General features: G+C 37.0%; 1 non-coding gene across 1 annotated transcript; it reads right to left on the bottom strand.

The window, feature by feature from the left end:
- Nucleotides 1–2,354: 2,354 nt before the first annotated feature.
- On the bottom strand, nucleotides 2,355–2,460 carry LOC133787771 (small nucleolar RNA R71). The gene has a single exon (XR_009872772.1). It is a non-coding gene; the product is annotated as a small nucleolar RNA R71 (small nucleolar RNA).
- Nucleotides 2,461–19,850: the final 17,390 nt, after the last annotated feature.

Here is a 19,850-nt window from a genome sequence, read left to right as displayed (position 1 = left end):
CTTAATTTTTGGTTACCATCTTCTTTCTATCATTTTCTCTCTTCCATTTTGGGTTTTTCAAGAGCATTTTCAAGTATGTATTTCATTTATTTTGTAATTTCTATTCTAGTTATGTGCTTCTAATCTTTTTCATAAGATTATTAAGATCATGATGAAGCAACTTGTAACTAGGTAATATTTATGTTGTATGTTGATTTCCCTTGTAATGCAACAAAGTTTATGGATTTTTCTTCTTCATATATGTCTTTCATCTTTAATATCTTATATTTTGGATTGTTAGATAATATGCACTTTGTTCTTCATTTTGCAAAACATAATATTTTTTGTGTAAGATGTGTCATTAAATTATACACATCCAATGCTTAGAACAAAAATATTATGTTTTGCCTTATAAATAATGTTATTTGATTTTTTGTTGTTTCTTTAGGTTGATTCACATTAAATACTTTGAAATTATACTTTTTGACAAGTGAAGAAAAATCCTATTTTTTTAGAAGTAATTTGTGCTTAAAATTATAAATCTATTTGGAAAATGATAGTTTAACTTATTTTGACTATCACTAAACTTGGGAATCAATATACTAATAAGTATTATTAAACTTACGTTTTGTGGATTCAAGTATCTTAATAATCTTTCTTTTAACACTTATTTTCAAATCATTATTAGTTTATTTTTATTCTCTTAAATAGGTTTATTTTCAATATTTTATTTTATGTTCATAACATTAAAACTCATCAATCTTTGGAGCTAGGTTAGAATTTATTAATTTTGGTTTAAAATAATTTTCTTTTATTTTTATTTTAGACAACTCCTTTGGGTTCAATCTCGTGCTTACACGAACACTATATTCCACATACGATTCGTGCGCTTGCGAATATAAATTTTTAAAACATACCCGTGTTGGGTCCATCAAGTTTTTGGCACCGTTGCGGGGGAGTTGCAAGAAAAAAAGAAACGAAATTTATCTCAAGGTTAGTAAATTCTTCTACTAGTTATTTTAATTTTTGCACTTAAACAAAAAAGAAAAAAAAACTATATATACAAAAATATAAAAAAATTATATCTATAAGAAAAAAAGATAAAAAGAAAATTTGGGACGGTTCTACCACCCATAAAAAAAACTTATTTATATATTTATATTTATTTATTTTTTTAGTTGACGGCACTTGTGCCTCCTATCTATCTTTTTAATTTTTATAGTCGATGACACTTGTGCCTCCTAATTTTGTTATAGTTTTATTCCTTGTATTTCTTTGTTAGTTGACGGCACTTGTGCCTCCTAACCTTTGTTGTAACTTTCTTTATTTATCTTATTGTTATATTTTTGTGCAATCTACTAGTTTATGGCAATTTTGCCTCCTAGCTAGTTGATGAAAATTTTGCCTCCTAGTCTTTTATCTTATGTTTTAGTTGATGGCACTTGTGCCTCCTGATTTTTACCTTAATTTTGTTATGGTTGATGGCATGCTATGCCTCCCCACTCTTGCCTAATTTTCTATAGTCTTATTTAATTTAATTTTATTTTTCATTGTCTTTTATAATATTTAAGTGTATTGTGAAAAAAATACTTGAAAATAAAAAAGGAAACCTAAATCTTGTCCTTTCACCATAAGCAACTTTTGCTTAAAAGAAATTTGAACAAAATTCACAATCCGCCTCTACTAATTAACCTTGGGGAGTTGTTAGTAGTGCGCGAGTAAGTGGAATCAAATAGGCCTGGGGACAAGTGAACCATAAAAATTATATTGTTGTGAAATCTCTAAAAATTCTAAGTATGCTCTGTGGTTGCAGTTTTAACTGATCTTCCACATCAGAAAATTGCTTGTTTGAGATTATCTTTGTTGCCTTGTTTGTGAAAATTGTATGCATCATTGGGAACGTAACTCTAAAAATCGATTAGTAAAAAGACGTCTATCTTTGTTTGAAATTGAAAGTGTTAGTAAGAATTTGAGCATCATGGAACCAATTGCTAATCCCGTTGATGAAAATGTTGTGCCTGAAAAAACTTTGCTTGAATATTTTGCACCTATTTCATCTAATGCTCCTTCATGCATTATTTTTCCTACAACTTCTGCTACTCATTTTGAGCTTAAACCAGCAATCATTCAATTGTTGCCATCTTTTTATGGGTTAGATAGACAGGATCCTTACATGCATGTCAAAGATTTCTTAGAAATTTGCTCAACATTTAAATTTAAAATTTTTTCTGATGAGTCGGTCAAACTAAGATTGTTTTCTTTTTCATTAAAAGACAAATCAAAAGCTTGGTTAAATTCCCTTCCCACGGGGTCTGTAACTACATGGGATCAACTGTATAATAAATTCTTGCTGAAATTTTTTCCTATGTCTAAAACTGATAGTCTAAGAAATCTCCGAATTTTTTCAAAAAGATAATGAAGAGTTTTATGAATGTTGGGAAATATTTAAAGATTTATTATTAAAATGTCCTCATCCCTCTAATCATCAAATGATTCAATCTATGCATACTGGAATTTTTTTAAAATTTCAAGGACAGGAGGCCTGGGACACCCTTGAAGATTTGTCTGTCAATTCACAACAATGGAATTATTTTGATCCTAGGTCTAGGTCAACTAATTCACCAAAAAGAGAAGGAAGGTATGAAGTAAAATTAGACTTAAGAACATCCTTAAACAAATTAGCGAGAAAAGTAGAAGCTTTAGCCATAAGCCAAACTATAAATTCTCCAATACAACCAATAAAAGATGTTTGTTCGATATGTTCTAGTCCTTGCCATAATGCCCAATCAAGTCCTTCCTACCAAGAAGCCTTTTCTGAGGAGGCCAATGCTCTTCATTCTTATGGGAAACCAAATGATAGCCCATTTTCATCCACCTACAATCCAAATTGGAGAACCCATCCAAACTTTTCATGGAGACAAAACCAACCCCAAATGAATCAAGGGCACCAATACAACACACAAAACCAAACTCATGCCCCACAAAATAAACCATATCCTTAACAAAGGAAACCTTCCTTAGAAGATACTTTAGAACAATTTATGCAATCCACTCAACACATCCTACAAAATCAATCTCAATCAATTACCAAACTCGAGACACAAGTAGGACAACTCGCCACTGCTTTAGCTGATAGAGAAAAAGGAATATTCCCTAGTCAACCTATCCCTAATCCAAAAGGCCAATGTGAGATAGGAAAGTCTAGTCATAATGGAGAAGTCAAATAAATTTCAACTCTTAGGTCTGGAAAGAACATTATCAAACCCGATTACATACCCGAGGTTGAAAAAGAAAAAGAAAAAGAAAAAGAAAAAGAAAAAGAAAAGAGTTAGCCTTCTAGTTCTAATGCCAATGACTCTTCACACAAGGAAACTCCAATTCATCCTTTCATTCCAAAAGCCTCATTCCCACAAAGATTACTTCCAATTAAAAATGGCGGCCAATATAATGATATCTTAGAAGTTTTTAAACAAGTTAGTATCAATATTCCTTTCTTAGATGCCATTAAACAAATTCCTGCCTACTTTAAATTTTTAAAGGATCTTTGCACTGTTAAAAGAAACACTAATGTTCCTAAAAAGGTATTTTTAACTGAATAAGCTAGTTTCATTATTCAATATAAGAGTCTTGTTAAATATAAAGATTATGGGTGTCCCACAATTTCATGCATTATTGGTGATCATTTTATTAACAAAGCTTTACTTGATTTGGGTGCTAGTGTGAATTTATTGCCTTATTATGTTTATAAGCAACTTGGTCTTGGTGAACTAAAACCTGCCTCTATAACTCTTCAATTAGTCGATCGTTCAGTGAAAATTCCTAGAGGCATTATAGAGGATGTTTTAATAAAAGTTGATAAATTTTATTTTCCTATTGACTTCATTGTTCTTGATACTCAACCTGTGGAAAATGTGCATGCTAAAATTCCTATCATTTTAGGTAGACCATTCTTAGCTACATCTAATGCAATCATAAATTGTCGTAATGGTGTTTTGAAATTATCTTTTGGAAATATGACTGTTGAATTGAATGTATTCAATGTTGTTAAATCTATTGAGTGTGAGGAACTGCATGAAGTTAACATGATATATAATATTTGTGAAGATGATGGAAATGAATTACTTGACGTTTGTGAAAAATACTTTGGTATGAACTTGCATGTTGATGACTCTAATGATGATGTGAATTCTTTGCTAGAGTCTATACCCTTAAATGAAACCAAAGATGAACCTTTTTCACCCTTAGATCATGTTCAATCAATTTCTGAGTCTCCAAAGTTAGATCTTAAACCTTTACCAGAAAATTTAAAATATGCTTTTCTAGGAGAATTGGAAACCTTACCTGTTATCATAGCATCCGCCTTAGATAAAGAACAAGAAGATAAATTGTTAGATGTCCTTAGAAAACATAAAGAAGCCATAGGTTGGACCATTGAAGACATTAAAGGAATTAGCCCATCCATATGTATGCATAGAATCCATCTAGAAGAGAATGCTAAAACCTCTCGAGAATGTCAAAGAAGGCTAAATCCAAATATGAAAGAAGTAGTTAGAGAAGAGGTCATAAAATTGTTAGACGTAGGTATCATTTACCCTATTTCTGATAGTCAATGGGTTAGTCCAGTTCAAGTTGTGCCTAAGAAGTCTGGGATCACAGTTGTTGAAAATGAGAAAAATGAATTAATCCCTACTAGAGTACAAACGGGGTGGAGAGTGTGCATAGACTATAGAAAGCTGAATAATGTTACTAGAAAAGATCATTTTCCATTACCTTTTATTGATCAAATGCTTGAATGATTAGCTGGCCATGCATATTATTGCTTTCTTGATGGGTATTCAGGATATAACCAAATCCCCATTGCCCCAGAAGATCAAGAAAAGACTACATTTACATGCCCTTTCAGAACTTTTGCCTATCGTCGCATGCCTTTTGGATTATGTAATGCATTTGTGACTTTTCAAAAGTGTACGATTTCAATTTTTTCTGACATGGTTGAAAGATTTCTTGAAGTATTTATGGATGATTTTTCTGTGTTTGGTTCCTCCTTTGATGAATGTTTGCACCATCTTTCACTTGTTTTGATTCGTTGCAAAGAGAAAAACCTTGTACTTAACTGGGAAAAATGTCATTTTATGGTTAAAAAAGGAATTGTTTTAGGTCATGTAATCTCATCTGAGGGAATAGAAGTTGATAAAGAAAAAGTTGATCTTATTTCAAAACTTCCCCCACCTAAAGGGAAAGGCACGATGAGTACTTCCCCCAGCTCTAGTCGCTCCAGAAATACCAGATATTGTACAAGCCCAAATAGATGCCTTAAATCAGGTCGTGCAACAACTGGTTGGGAACAGAGCGTCCCATATAGAGTTTGATTGGAGGAAGGGCACCCCATTTGTTCATAGAATTGCAGTGGCAGAGACTCCAAGCAAATTCAAGATGCCAATTTTACCCAACTTCACAGGAGGAGAAGATCCTATACCTCACGTTAACAAGTATGAGATACAGATGGACATCCAAAATGTGTCAGATGATGCTTGGTGCAGGATTTTTCCTGCAACTTTATCAGAATCTGCTCAGGAGTGGTATTTCAAGTTCCCTCTAACTAAGTATAGTTTCCTGGGAGATGTTTGTAAAAGAGTTTTACATATAGTTCTATGCTGGTCGAATACACCCAACAAAGGCCAATTAGTTGGTCGAGATTTGACAGAATAAGGGAGAAACCCTGAAAGGGTATATCTAGCGATTCATGCGAGCAGCTGCTTAGGCCAAAACTATTGGAGATGAGGGAAAGATGATGGCGCTCACGGCTGGAGTACGATGCCATTCTCCCCTCTGGAATAGTTTGCAGAAGAATAGAGTTAAGAGCACTCACGAATTTTTGGATCGAGCAGACAAATATATCAAACTCAAGGAGGCTGTTGCTAATGAAGGAAAGTCTCTTGTGGATGACCAGGGCAAGAAGGAAGACCTCACCAAAGCCTCCAATGGGTCTGATAAACCCAACGGCAACGACAAAAATAATGGAAAAAATGGGGGAGAAAGGGCGAACAACGAGCCTGCAACATCTGATAGGAAGCGCCCCAAATAGAATAGATACAAGCCAAGGTTCACCAATTACACTTCCCTGGTCGATAGCCAAGCTGAAGTATATCAGGCCAGTCATACCACTATTCCCTTTAGTCGGCCAACCCCGATTAGGAAAGGTATCTCCAAAAGGGACACGGCCAAGTTTTGTCGTTTTCACAACAACTATGGCCATGAAACCAACAAATGTAAGCAACTCAAGGATGAGATTGAGTTCCTTATCTGACAAGGACATCTAAGGAGGTATGTATGATCAGGTGGAGGTTCTCAGCAGGAGGCTCACAGAGGCAACGAGCAGGCGCCTGTACGACAACGCTCGCCTCCTTTACAGCTAGCTCTGGTCTCTGGTACATTGTTGACCATCTGCGAAGGACCAGACATAGCAGGTAACAGTGGTAAGGCAAGGGAGAGATATGCCAGAACCCTACGTCACGATCAGGACATTGAAATGATGAATGTCAAGGAGCGAACTCCCAAAAAAGCTCGAACTGAGGAAGAGTTGATAACTTTCTCTGAGTTGGATGCTCATCATGTTTGATTTCCCCACTCAAATCCTTTGGTCATAGATGTTCAGATTGCCAACATGATGGTAAAATGTGTGTTGGTAGATACAGGAAGCTCGGTCAATATTTTGTATAAATCTTCACTAGAAAGAATGAAACTATCAGTGCAAGATTTAGAGCCATGCAACCAAACAATCTACGATTTTTTTGGCGAAGAGCTCGCACCAACAAGGTCGATTAGACTCCTAGTCACATTAGGAGCTTCACCTGTGAATAGGACATTACTTGCTACTTTCATAGTAGTTGATTGTCCTTCGGCATGTAATACCGTGATTGGAAGGCCTATACTCATCGATCTATGAGTCATAACTTCAATCTAGCATTTGGCCATGAAGTTGGGTGCGTGGTGCGTGTTGGGAAACTAGCAGGAGGCTAGACAGTGTTACAATTCCTTGATCACAAAAGCAAGAAGAGGCGGATCGGGGGATAGAGCTGAAAAAAGGTTGTTTGTAGTAAATGAAACACATGCCCAATCAGGTGAACAAATTACCAAATAGGGTGTTGCCCAAAGTAAGGATAAGGACTTAGATCCTTGCTTTGGGGATTTTGAAGAAAACATTGGACCCATGGAGGACCTCGAGGAGGTCTAGTTAGAAGAGAAAGATTTGGCCAGGGTTGTGAAAGTCGGTAAAAACTTGGAGACAACAACGAAAAACAAGTTGGTAGATTTTTGAAAAAACACCAGGAGGTCTTTGCCTGGTCACATAAAGATATGATTGGGATAGACCCAGAGGTGATTAGTCATGTCTTTAATATAGACAAAAACTATCCACCTGTACAACAAAAAAGAAGGTTGCTCGACAAAGATAGATCTAAGGCTCTAAAAGAAGAAGTCGAGAAATTGAAGGAAAATGGATTCATCAGGGTAGTGTTTTATCCATCTTGGGTCTCTAATCCCGTACTAGTTCCCAAGCCAAATGGTAAATGGAAGACGTGTGTGGATTTCACAGACCTTAATAAAGCCTGCCCAAAGGATTGTTTCCCACTTCCAATAATCGACCAGATGGTCAATGCTACATTAGGACATGAAATTTTATCGTTCATGGGTGCATACTTTGGATATAATGAAATTAGTATGCATCCATTTGATGAAGATCACACTAGCTTTCGAATAGATACGGGAATTTACTACTATAAAGTAATGCCCTTCGGTTTGAAAAACGCTGGTGCAACTTACCAGCAACTAGTCAACCATATGTTCAAAGAGCTGATCAGCAATAACATGGAAGTCTATGTCGACAATATGCTGGTCAAGTCGAGAAAAGACAAAGAACACATCAAGGACCTACAAGAGTGCTTCAACATATTGAATAAATATCAGATGAAGCTGGAATCCCTCAAGTGTTCCTTTGGTTTTGGATCAGGGAAATTTTTGGGATTCATAGTAAACTCACAAGGAATCGAAGCTAATCCCGAAAAAATTCAGGCACTAATCGAGATGCAGTCTCCTGCCAAAATTAAAGATGTTCAAAGCCTAACCTAAAGAATTACAACCCTAAGTAGATTCATATCTAAGTCAATAGACAAGTGTGTTCCATTTTTTAATTTACTCAGAGGCAACAAAAAGTTTGAGTGGATAGAGGAGTGCGAACAAGCATTTCAGGCGCTAAAATCCCACATGTCGCAACCACCAATTTTGTCCAAGCCAATCAAAGAAGAAACTTTGTACATCTACTTGGAAATCACAGAGTATGCAACTAGTGCTGTTTTAATAAGAGAGGAATACAACATTCAAAAAGCAGTATACTACGCAAGCAAAAGGCTAGTGGGAGCAGAACTACGATATCCGTCCATAGAGAAATTGCCTTATTGCTTGATTCTAGAATCTAGAAAGTTGCGACCCTACTTTCAGGCTCACCCCATCATAGTACTCACCGACCAACCACTACGGCAAGTCTTACAAAAACCAGAAGCCGCTGGTCAGTTATTAAAATGGGCAGTCAAATTAGGGCAGTTCAAAATTTCCTATGCGCCACGAGCAGCTATAAAGGGACAAGCCCTAGCGGATTTTTTCGCGGAATTCACCGGACTCCCTATCAGCAAACCGATGGTCAAAATCAATCCCCTACCTGGAAACTATTTGTGGATGTATCTTCCAACGAGCATAACATAGGGGTAGGGTTAATTTTAATCACACCCAAGGGACATCAGTTTCACTGTGTAATAAGATTCAACTTTGCGACTTCCAACAATGAAGTCGAGTATGGGGCTCTGCTTGCAGGATTAAGACTAGCCAAGGACATGGATATAAAGTCACTAGACGTATATAGTGACTCTCAACTAGTGGTTAATCAAATTATGGAAGAATATCAAGCTAGGGGTCTCAATATGGTGGCTTATTTGAACAAAGTAAAGGAATTACCGACACAATTCGAGAAGTATACTCTCCAGCAAGTACCTCACGATCAAAATTCAAATGTTTATGCCTTAGCCAAGTTGGCAAGCATTAAAGATGTTGACACTTTGAGCATAGTACCAGTCGAACATTTGTTGGCACCGAGCATTCAAGTGAAAGAATCCTCTCTAATGATACAAACATCAGACACATGGATGACGCTCATCATCCAATATCTCAAACAAGGAGTATTACCAGCAGAAAGAAACAAGGCAAGGACACTTCAAAGACAATCGGCTCAGTTTATTTTGGTTGATGAAATCTTGTATAGACGAGGATACTCAATGCCTTTACTACAGTGTGTCTCTAGGGAAAAAGCTAAGAACTTGATGCAAGAAGTACATGAAGGTTTATGTGAGGATCACATTGGGGGGCAAAGTTTGTCAAAAAAGATTCTACGACAAGGATATTTCTGGCCTACTATGATTGAGGACTCTATGGAATTTGTTAAAAAGTGTGACAAGTGCCAAAGATTCTCCAAGATACCATGAGCAGCCCCAAATGAGCTCAAACAGATGCAAAGCCCATGGTCATTCGCAATGTGGGGGATTGATCTGATCTTTGCCTACAGGGAAAGGTAATGCCAAGTATGCAGTAGTTGTTGTTGACTACTTTACTAAGTGGGTCGAAGTTGAGCCACTCACAACAATAACGACCTAGAAAGTATTGGATTTTGTCGTTAGAAACATTATATGCCAGTATGGGTTGCAAAGAAAAATTGATGGCACACAATTTGACAGCATTCTTTTCACTGATTTCTGCGAACAACATGGTATTACAAAAAAACATTTGTCGGTTGCCCATCCACAAGCCAACAGACAAGTTGAGGCTGTTAACAAAACTCTGAAGGATACACTGAAGAAAAGGCTCGAACAAGCAAAGGGATTATGGCCAGAACAATTGACAGAAGTACTCTGATCGTATAGGACATCTCACCGAACGACAACATGCCATACACCATTTTCTTTGGCCTTTGGGTATGAAGCTATGATTCCCGTTGAGCTAAATCCACCATCGCATAGAAGGATAACATACGACCAGAGCATGAATAACCAATTATTAATGGAGTCTTTGGACTTGATCAACGAAAGGCGCGAGCAGGCCCAACATCAAGTTGCAGCTTACCAACAAAAGGTCACTCGATATTTTAACTCTAAAGTATACGAAAGAAAGTTTGACGTGGGAGATTTGGTACTTAGAAGAGTTTTTTTCAACACTCGCGACCATAATGCTGGAGTACTTGGACCAAACTGGGAATGTCCTTATCAAATTGAAGAAATCCTTCAACTAGGCACATATAAAATTGCTCGCTTAAATGGAGATCTCGTTCCTCGCTATTGGAATGGAGAACACCTGCGGAAGTATTATCAATAAACAATTCTTTTTAAAGAGTTGGTTTGTATTAATTTTAATTTTTACAAGTTTTTGAACAAGGGATGGTCAGTTAATGACTGGTTGCTTATAAGTGTAAGATCAATTTTGATCACTCGTACATACACGATTTTGTCCATTATATTACGAGAAATAAAAGGAATTGTGCACAACTAGTTATTCTTGCCAATTATTGTATTTATTACAAGTATTTTCTCATTATGTGTGTTGTTTTGCTATATTATAATTAACTGTATATAAAGTATGCGAGCAGTATTGTTCGAATAGGACTTGGTCATGGCAAGTGACGGAGAACCTTGAACTCCTCGATCACTTGGGGGCATATAAGATACTAACTGAGCAAAGCATATCAACAGATATATGTAAACACACGAGCAAAATAAGGGAAATCATACTACGACACTTAAAAGTATTTTAAATTTTTTTAGTTAATTTTGTGAAATCTTAACAAAGTGTTATGCTAAGTTCGGTCATACGAGCAGATGTTATAATAGCGATGAGTATATTACAATATCACAACTAAATGTCTTTACATCGCAAGCAATTGCTGCTCGGATGTACTTATAATAATTAAAAGGAAAAAGATGCCTTAACGAACTATTGTTCGTATGTTCTAGTTACATAAAAAAAATTATTATTGTGCAGTTGGAGGTGGGTCTTCCTGAGACTGTTGGTCCACTGATGTTCTAGTATATTCTTCAGCACCTTAGATGCCTATCACCAGAGAGATTTCAGGAGAGTCCGAGGCATTCTGAGCATTCCTTTCCTCTTCTTGGCGAGAAGCGCACTTTACGAGTTCGACCTGCCTCATTTGCTCGGGAAGGTAGTCAAAATTCACCTTTGGGTTGTTCTTCCAGAACAAGTAGAAGCAATTAAAGGTAGCTCCTCTGAACCTCTCTTAGTAGAAGCAGTAGTTCTTTATTTTGGAGCAATAGTGGAATATTGTAAAGCGAAATTCTAAGTAGTTATATTATCTAAAGAACTACTGCTACACTCACTATCTGTCTCGAAGAAGTCCAAGCTAAAATTACTGGTCGTAAATTTAAAGTTGCCATCCCTGTCAAATAAATGACAAGGGATGGGCAAGTTATCTAGAAGAGAGAAGTCTATACAATTCTCATCTGAGGATTCGAGTATAGGACCGGTGTATTCCGATAGTTTTTATTTTCCCTTCCCATGATGGGGAGGAGTATTGGAAGTATGAGGGTTGGTGGTTGGCTCTTGAATGGTCACTCCCGTTGGTCATCGTCTCCGGGGTTGTGACACATCCTGCTGCTGCTTGGGGATTTCTTGTCCTTCAGTTCCCTCTCCAGTGACACTCCCCACAGTGGACTCCCTCACTTCCTGATGAGGTTCCAAAAGGCCAACCAGCCTTAAGTTTATTTCCGTGACCAGCTCCTTGACGCTTTTTTCTATATTGGTCATGCTGGCCAAGGCTGCGGCTCTTATCTCCATCTCTAGAGTGGGGTCTAGTCGGTATCATGGACCTAGATGCAACACAAGATGACTAAGGACAAGAAAAGACAAAAAAACTAGAAGACTCGATCAGAGGTTAGAAAGTTTACCTCCTCGTGTGAAGGCCAAGTTTTCGGCAACCAGGTTGGTAGTAAGGAAATACTCTTGAAAGTACTTTCCTACATTGGACTTGTGGGTAACATTGCTCAGGAATGTGTGAGTAGATTCTTGGTGGCCAAAGTGGAAAAACCCCGTGTTGTTTTGATTGGGGTTGGATTCGAGATCGAACAGATAGTTGATCTCATGTGGAGTTGGCACAAGCCATTTTTTGCTGTTATATAGGATATAGAGTCCTGAAAGTACTCTATACCCGTTGGGTGTTATTTGGAAAGGGGCGACCTCGAAATAATTGGCCTCCCCTTTGAAAAAGTCATGCAAGGGAAAGATTGCCCCTGCCTCTATATGATACCTCGACCAGGCACTGTAGGCGCCTCCAGGCACATTTGCCCTTTGGTTAGGTGTGGGTTTGTGTAGGGTAATCCTAGGAAGCAAGTACTTCTTGGGATATTTTTCCACCATCCTGGTCGATATGACACTAGGAGGGGCAATATACCAGTCTACTTCTGCTCGAGGGTCATCACAAGGACGAGCTTTGGGCTGAATGTCGGGTGGTGAAAAATTTAGAGGTTGAGGGTCATTTGAAGGACCATCGGTATTGGTTGCAGGCTGATTATAAGGTTAATCAGTTGTTTTCTTTTTCCTACGAACAATGTATTTGACACGACCCATTTTTGGTTGGTTGGGTGGAGGACTGGTCGTAGGGTTTGATTGTGAAGATGAAGGATCAGGAAAGGGCAAAGAAGGCTGTTCTTGGTCCTTGAACAGCACAGCAAGAAGATCATTGTCTATTGGTCTCTCACCTCCCCAGGGATCATGCATGAATATCTGAGAAGAGCAAAAGGGAAGTAAGAATCTACGACCAATAGATAGAAGAAAGAGAAAAGGAAGGATAACGTTGCTCGTGTATAAAAGTTAAGCTTTTAAATGACTAGCAGCATCTTGATAAAAACACAATAAATGTGCGAGCAGTTTGAAAAAATAGATCAAAAAGTGAAAGTGAAATTTTTTTCGGAAAAACTTTTCAACCCTGAAAACAGGCAAGAAAAACCTAGTTTTTCCGAAAAGCTCATAATTGAATTTTCACTTCGATTTTGGACCCAAAATCAATATTCCTATACCCCACATTTCTTTTTGATCATTGCCTAATATTTTATATTGCCTAAAAATCCCTATTCTAGCATACTTTTTCTATGTATGTTAGCCTGAACCCGATTACCCAAAAAAATTTCTCAAGAACAGAAGAAATACAGTTACAAAAATTCGTGAATCAAGACCAGAGTACATGAAAAATTCTATTTAAATGACAGGGTGGATATGAAAACTTACTTGAAGGATGAGTTGAAGGACAAATCACAAAGATTTTGTTCGGAGTTGGTCGAAGACGTCTCAGATTACACTGAAGTTTATGAGTTTTCTTGAATGTTTTTTTTCTGAGTTCTTGAGGAGAGAGAATGATTTGGTAAAAAATGAAAAGGTTGAAAAGGATTATATTTATACCGCTCGGGGCATTAGTAAAGAGTAATGATGGGAATGGGATTTCGAGGTATGGGGAATTGCAATAACCATCAAAATATTTATGGGAAACTGTAAGATTCATAATTGCTTGCTTTTTCGAAGAGGCACTGACAGATGTGACAGGTCAGACAGGTTGCTGGTCGAGTAAGTTTATTACATGTTGATCACATTAAAATAAACCTGGGGGGCAAATGTTTAACCTAAAAAATACTACTTACTAATGTGCCAAGATTAGTGTGCACGTGGCTTGCACATGACTATTTAGTGATTACATCTAGGTCGACCAGCGATTAAAAGAGATGTTGCTCGATGGATTTAATAAAGATACTTAACCATACGACGGAAGATGTGTTGAATATGCGACCAGGTCTGGTCGTGGTAACGAAGCCATATTTCAAATATAGTTATAAGACAGATATTTCTAAGATAATTTACCCTATTTTTATGCAAAGATTATGTTTTCTGTTATTTCATAAATATGCTTAAATCAACATTTATGTAAAGCCCATTGACCCAGAGGTAGATTCTTAAGCCTATATATAGGACTCAAGGGACTCTTTGAAAAAGGGACAGATAATTTGTATTTGGAGAGAATTAGTGTTCTTGATATACAAACCTTGATATTATTTTTTGGAGCTTGTGAAACTCAGTAAACCTTAGTTTGCTAATCGCAGGTTTCATAATACGTAAATAACAACACTAAGTGAAAGTAGGTTATTACCAATATCTGGGGTCGAACCACTATAAATCTTGGTTTTGTTTGGTTATTCGCATTCAGTTTTACAAATATATATCGTTTTAGTGACTCTATGTCATTGGCTAAATCGCCAGTCAACACATGTGAACTTGGAATTCAAACCCAACTGACATAAAACTAGAATGCTAAGCAAAATTAGTATTTTTGAAATGGAATATAATCATATTAGATATCACAAGTGGTTGTGAGAATGAAAAATTAAAATATTTCCATGAAGTCATTTAGTGAAACCGTTTAATAATCATAAAATATTACAAAAGAGTTTGTACCTCTTTAAATGCTACTTTAATGAAGCATGATTATTATAATCACTATATTTTCTAGTTAAGTTGTACTAGAAATAATGACTGCAAGTCAAGTATGCGAGTTACCGATAATTAACAATGATAAAAACCAAAGAATATCACAAATTCTGTAAAGCATTTTTGTAGTGAGAGTGTTAGTTAGTAACTACTCCATTACAAATGTAAAGATAGTTAAATTGTGTGTAGCACAATCTAACTATACTTCATTCACATACCAGTATCTGAAATGAAGAGTTTTTACAGAAAACAATGGTTGAAACACCATGAATGAAGAAATGGAATTTGGAATTCTATGACATCTGGAATCTTGAACATCCAACTAAAGTTCATTGAACTTCAGTTTGAAACAGGATATTCAAGATGAAGAGTAGAACAGAGGAAAGTACAGACTTTTCTAAGTTAGGTTAATTGCCAAAGGCTATGAATAGAAAGAAGAATTTATTGCTTGAATAAATGTCTTTTACTTAAACCAAACTTGAATATGTTTACAGGATCTTATCAACTGCTTTATGGATGGATTATGAGATTAATTTAAATTGATGTCTAAGTAGTCTTTACTAGAATGCCTGGCATGACAAAATCATTTGAAGATCTCGACCAGAAAAAGAATCTGTTGTGATTCTTATTCTTGATATTGACAAATGTTCTAATCATTAGGAATGATGTAGAGAAATCTTCAATAGAAAAGAAATGGTTAGCTAAAAATTTCTTAATATTGGACTTAGCAAGCGTCACAGATGCGGAATAGGAAACACCATTAAAGGTTGGAGACGTCCGCATTATAAAGGAATTTCCAGAGTTATTTCCTGACGACTTACCAGGGTTACCCCTACTCAGGAAATTGACTTCATAATCGAACTAATACCGGGAACCGACCCTGTCTCAAAGGAACCATACCGGATGGCACCTACCGAACTCAAGGAGTTGAAAATGCAGTTACAAGAGCTCTTAGACTTGGGATTCATCAGACCGAGCCATTCGCCATGGGGAGCACTGGTTCTATTTGTGAAGAAGAAGGATGGAAGCATGGAGATGTGTATAGATTATAGCAATTTGAACAAGGTGACAATTAAGAACAAGTATCTGCTACCACAGATCGATGATTTATTTGATCAACTCCGAGGAGCGACCGTATTTTCAAAGATTGATCTATGGTCTGGTTATCACTAGCTCAAGGTGAGGAAGGAGGATATACCAAAGAAAACTTTTAGGACTCGATACAGACATTACGAGTTCTTAGTTATGTCTTTTGGTCTTACCAGCGTTCCAGCCGCATTTATGGACTTAATGAATCAGGTCTTCAAGAATTGTTTGGACAAATTCATCATAGTGTTCATTGACGATATCTTGGTTTACTCCAAGGATGAAGTCGAGTACGAGGAACATTTAAGACAGACCATGTTGCGACTAAAGAGCATCAACTTTATGCCAAGTTCAAGAAATGCGAATTTTGGCTATCACGAATAGCGTTCCTCGACCACATAGTATCCAAGAATGAAGTTGATGTAGACCCAACTAAAGTAGAGGCAGTGAAAGATTGTTCAAGACCAAAGAATGCGTCAGAAGTTAGAAGTTTTCTCGGGCTAGCAGGCTATTACCAGATATTTGTAGAAGGCTTTTCTAAGAAAGCCACTCCGCTTACCAACCTAACCTAGAAACAACAAAAATTCAACTAGACAGATAAATGTCAAGAAAGCTTCAAATTGCTCAAAGAGAAATTATGCTCAGCACTAGTACTTTGCGTACCGACACCAAACGACAAGTTTGTAGTATATTGCGATGCGTCCAAGCAAGGATTAGGTTGTGTGCTGATGCAAAATAACAAGGTGATAGCCTACGCCTCTAGGCAGCTGAAGGAATACGAGCAATGCTATCCAACACACGATATGGAGTTGGTAGCGGTGGTCTTCGCATTAAAAGTCTGGTGCCACTATCTTTGTGGAGAACGGTGTGAGATGTATACGGACCACAAGAGCTTAAAATATTTCTTTACGCAAAAAGAGCTCAACATGAGACAGCACAAGTGGTTAGAACTAGTAAAGGATTATGATTACGAAATCCTATACCACCCAGGAAAGGCAAATGTAGTTGCAGATGCATTTAGTTGGAATAGTTACGAAAATCTGGCAGCATTATCCGGAATTGAAAATCTGCTACAGCAAGAGCTGATTAATGTCAGGATAGAAATAGTCATGGGTCACTGGCTAACTTGTCCATCTAGTCGAGTCTACTAGATGATATATGGATTGGGAAAGGGAATGATGACACGTTAGTATTGCATATGGTTGCAATCAAAGAAGGCAAGGCTACATATTTCTCTATATTAGGACAGGGGTTCTTAAGATAAGGTCGGGTGTGCATGCCGAATGACTACGGGATTAAGAGGAAGATATTAGAAGAGGCACACACTACCCCATACTCAGTTCACCTGGGCTCTACCAAGATGACTCATGATCTTAGGGCACTATATTGGTGGCCGGGAATGAAGAAAGACGTAGCAAAATATGTGTCCAAATGGCTTATATGCCAGCAAGTAAGGGCAGAACATCAGGGACCTGCAAGTTTTTTGCAACCGCTTAGTATTCTGGAATTGAAGTGGGAATACATATCCATGGACTTCGTGATAGAATTACCACGAACATATAAGCAACACAACTCGACTTGGGTTGTGGTGGATAGACTCACCAAGTCAGCTCACTTCCTGCCTTCCAAGACTACGTACACTGCTGATCAGTACACAAACATTTATGTTCGAGAAATTGTACGATTGCATGGAATCCCTAAGACCATAGTATCCGATAGAGGATTGATGTTTACATCAAGATTTTGGGGACAAGCCATGGGTACCAAGCTAAGTCTCAGTACGACATTTCATCCTCAGACCGACGGACATTTTGAGCGTACCATACATATTTTAGAGGATATGTTGCACGCTTGTGTACTAGACTTTGGAGGATCATGGAGTAAGTATTTTCCACTTATAGAGTTCTCCTACAATAATAGCTACCAAGCAACTATCAGTATTGCACCCTATGAGCTACTTTATGGAAGGAAATGTCGGTCGTCGTTACATTTGGACGAGGTAGGAGAAATAAAAATTCTTGGACCCGAGGCTATTAGAGAGACTCAAGACACAGTGGAGCTGATTTGAAAACATATGCTCTCTGCTCAGAGTTGACAAAAGTGAGATGCGGATGCCAAGCGAGATGTGGAATTCAAAGTTGGAGATTAAGTCTTCTTAAGAATATCTCATATGAAAGGAGTGAAGCGGTTTGGGAAGAAAGGAAAACCTAGTTCCCGCTTTATAGGTCCTTTTGAGATATTGGACAAGGTGGGACCATTAGCATATAGATTAGCCCTACTGTCAGCTCTAACCAATAGCCACAATGTGTTTCACATCTCGATGTTGCGTAGATATGTTTCAGACCCATCCCACGTTCTCAAGAATGATGCGTTAGCACTTCAGAAAGACCTAAGTTACGAGGAACAATCGGTTAGCATCCTAGAGAAGGGGAAGAAGGAATTACGGTCTAAGAGTATTCCGATAGTCAAGGTCTTATGGAGTAATAGTATAGAATGGGAGGCAACATGGGAGTTGGAGGAAGACATCCGAGCATGGTATCCGGAATTGTTTGGTAAGTAAATTTCAGGGACAAAATTCTTTTAAGTAGGGGAGAATTGTAGCGTCTTAGAATTTGACTTAGCTAGATAGTAGTAGCTTATGCTGTAGTATTTTAAGTTTCATGGTTATTGGTTCAAGCTGGGATTTAGTTGGAAACTCATAGAGATAGTTATGGATTTTGTAAGTTTAGACTATAGTTTAGAAATATTAATTTTATCATAAGGTTCAACTAATATAACTGGTCCTATAAATATTATTTATTATAACCTAAGGTTTGGATAGAATAATTAAGAACGTGACACTTGTTAGATGTATGTTTATTAAGAATTTAAGGATTTTAGATGAATAAATTAATCAAGGATAAACCTAGGAAGTCTAGAACCTTCCCCAGCTGTTAGGATCACGTTTTACTCAGTCAAAGTGGTTTAAAAAAATTCAAGGGTGCTGAAAGTGTGCAAAAACGTGTTTGATATATCAGCGTATGTCGATATATCGCAGCTATAGGGGCCGGTATATCGCCTATGATTGATACGGAAAACACGTTGACTTCTCACGAACGAAACCACGGAGCCTCGGGATTATGGGGCAGGCGATATATCGCCTATAGGGGGAGATATATCGGCTCATTCATGCATTTTTGAAAATTCATGGAATTTGAGCTAGATACAGACCTCAACAACTTGGACTTGCTCTTGAACGTTTTTGACCGAGTTCTGGAGATCTGTTGAGCAGAAAATCCAATTTTTATTTAATTATTTATTCATTTTAAAAGGAGTTAGTTTCACTCCTTGAACTCTATAAATAGGACCCTTCACTCAGCCATTTTCATCATCATTCAAGCATTTTTCAGAGCCTCCAAGCTGCTAAGTTCGTTCTAGAGAAAAACACTAGGGTTTTAGGGTTAAAAGATTTCAAACCCAAGCTTTTCTAAACTGTTGGGAAGTAAGATAGAGTGTTATTTCGGTATTGAGATGTAGATCGAAGTTCTAAGTTGTCTAAGGTACTCTCAATCCTCAAGTTTAGTTTATTATAGTTCCTCTCTTTCTTTTCATTTTCTTCCAAATCCTAACTTGTTATAATGGATTTTGGTTAGGTGTTTGATTTCCTTTGAAACTTAAGGTTTTTGGTAAGTTCTTATCTTGATGGTTTAGATTTTCTCTTCATCTTATTTTCTTTAGGAAACTTATGATTTTTACTATTTGGTTTTAGGAGTTTCCAATCCCGCTCTTGTCTCCAATATCCCAGTTTTCGATAAGGAAAATAGGTTAGATTTTATGTGTTATGATTATGTTTATATGCTATGTGTATGTATGTATATGTTTTATGTTGTAGTTTCTTGGGAAATATGGTTCCTTAGATAGAAAATAAGCAAATCCCAAGATTTTTATCATTATCGAAGACTTTAGTTATGTTTAAACCTACCTCTAAATAGTAGCAAGATGACCTAGATGGTTTATCATATACTATATTTGTGTCTAAACTTACCTCTAAATAGTAGCAAGAGGACCTGGATGGTTTCTATCACATACTACTTTAATGAGTTAATGACCATTAATTTGTAGTCATATGTTTTATGATTTACGTTTTTACGTCATACGTTTTATGATTTATGTTTTTACATCTTATGAGTTATAATATGCTTTAGTAGTTTTTCCTTACTGGGCAT

This window comes from Humulus lupulus, chromosome 6 (assembly GCF_963169125.1).
Source record: "Humulus lupulus chromosome 6, drHumLupu1.1, whole genome shotgun sequence".
Lineage (NCBI taxonomy): Eukaryota > Viridiplantae > Streptophyta > Magnoliopsida > Rosales > Cannabaceae > Humulus > Humulus lupulus.
This window is presented reverse-complemented; position numbering and strand designations above follow the sequence as displayed.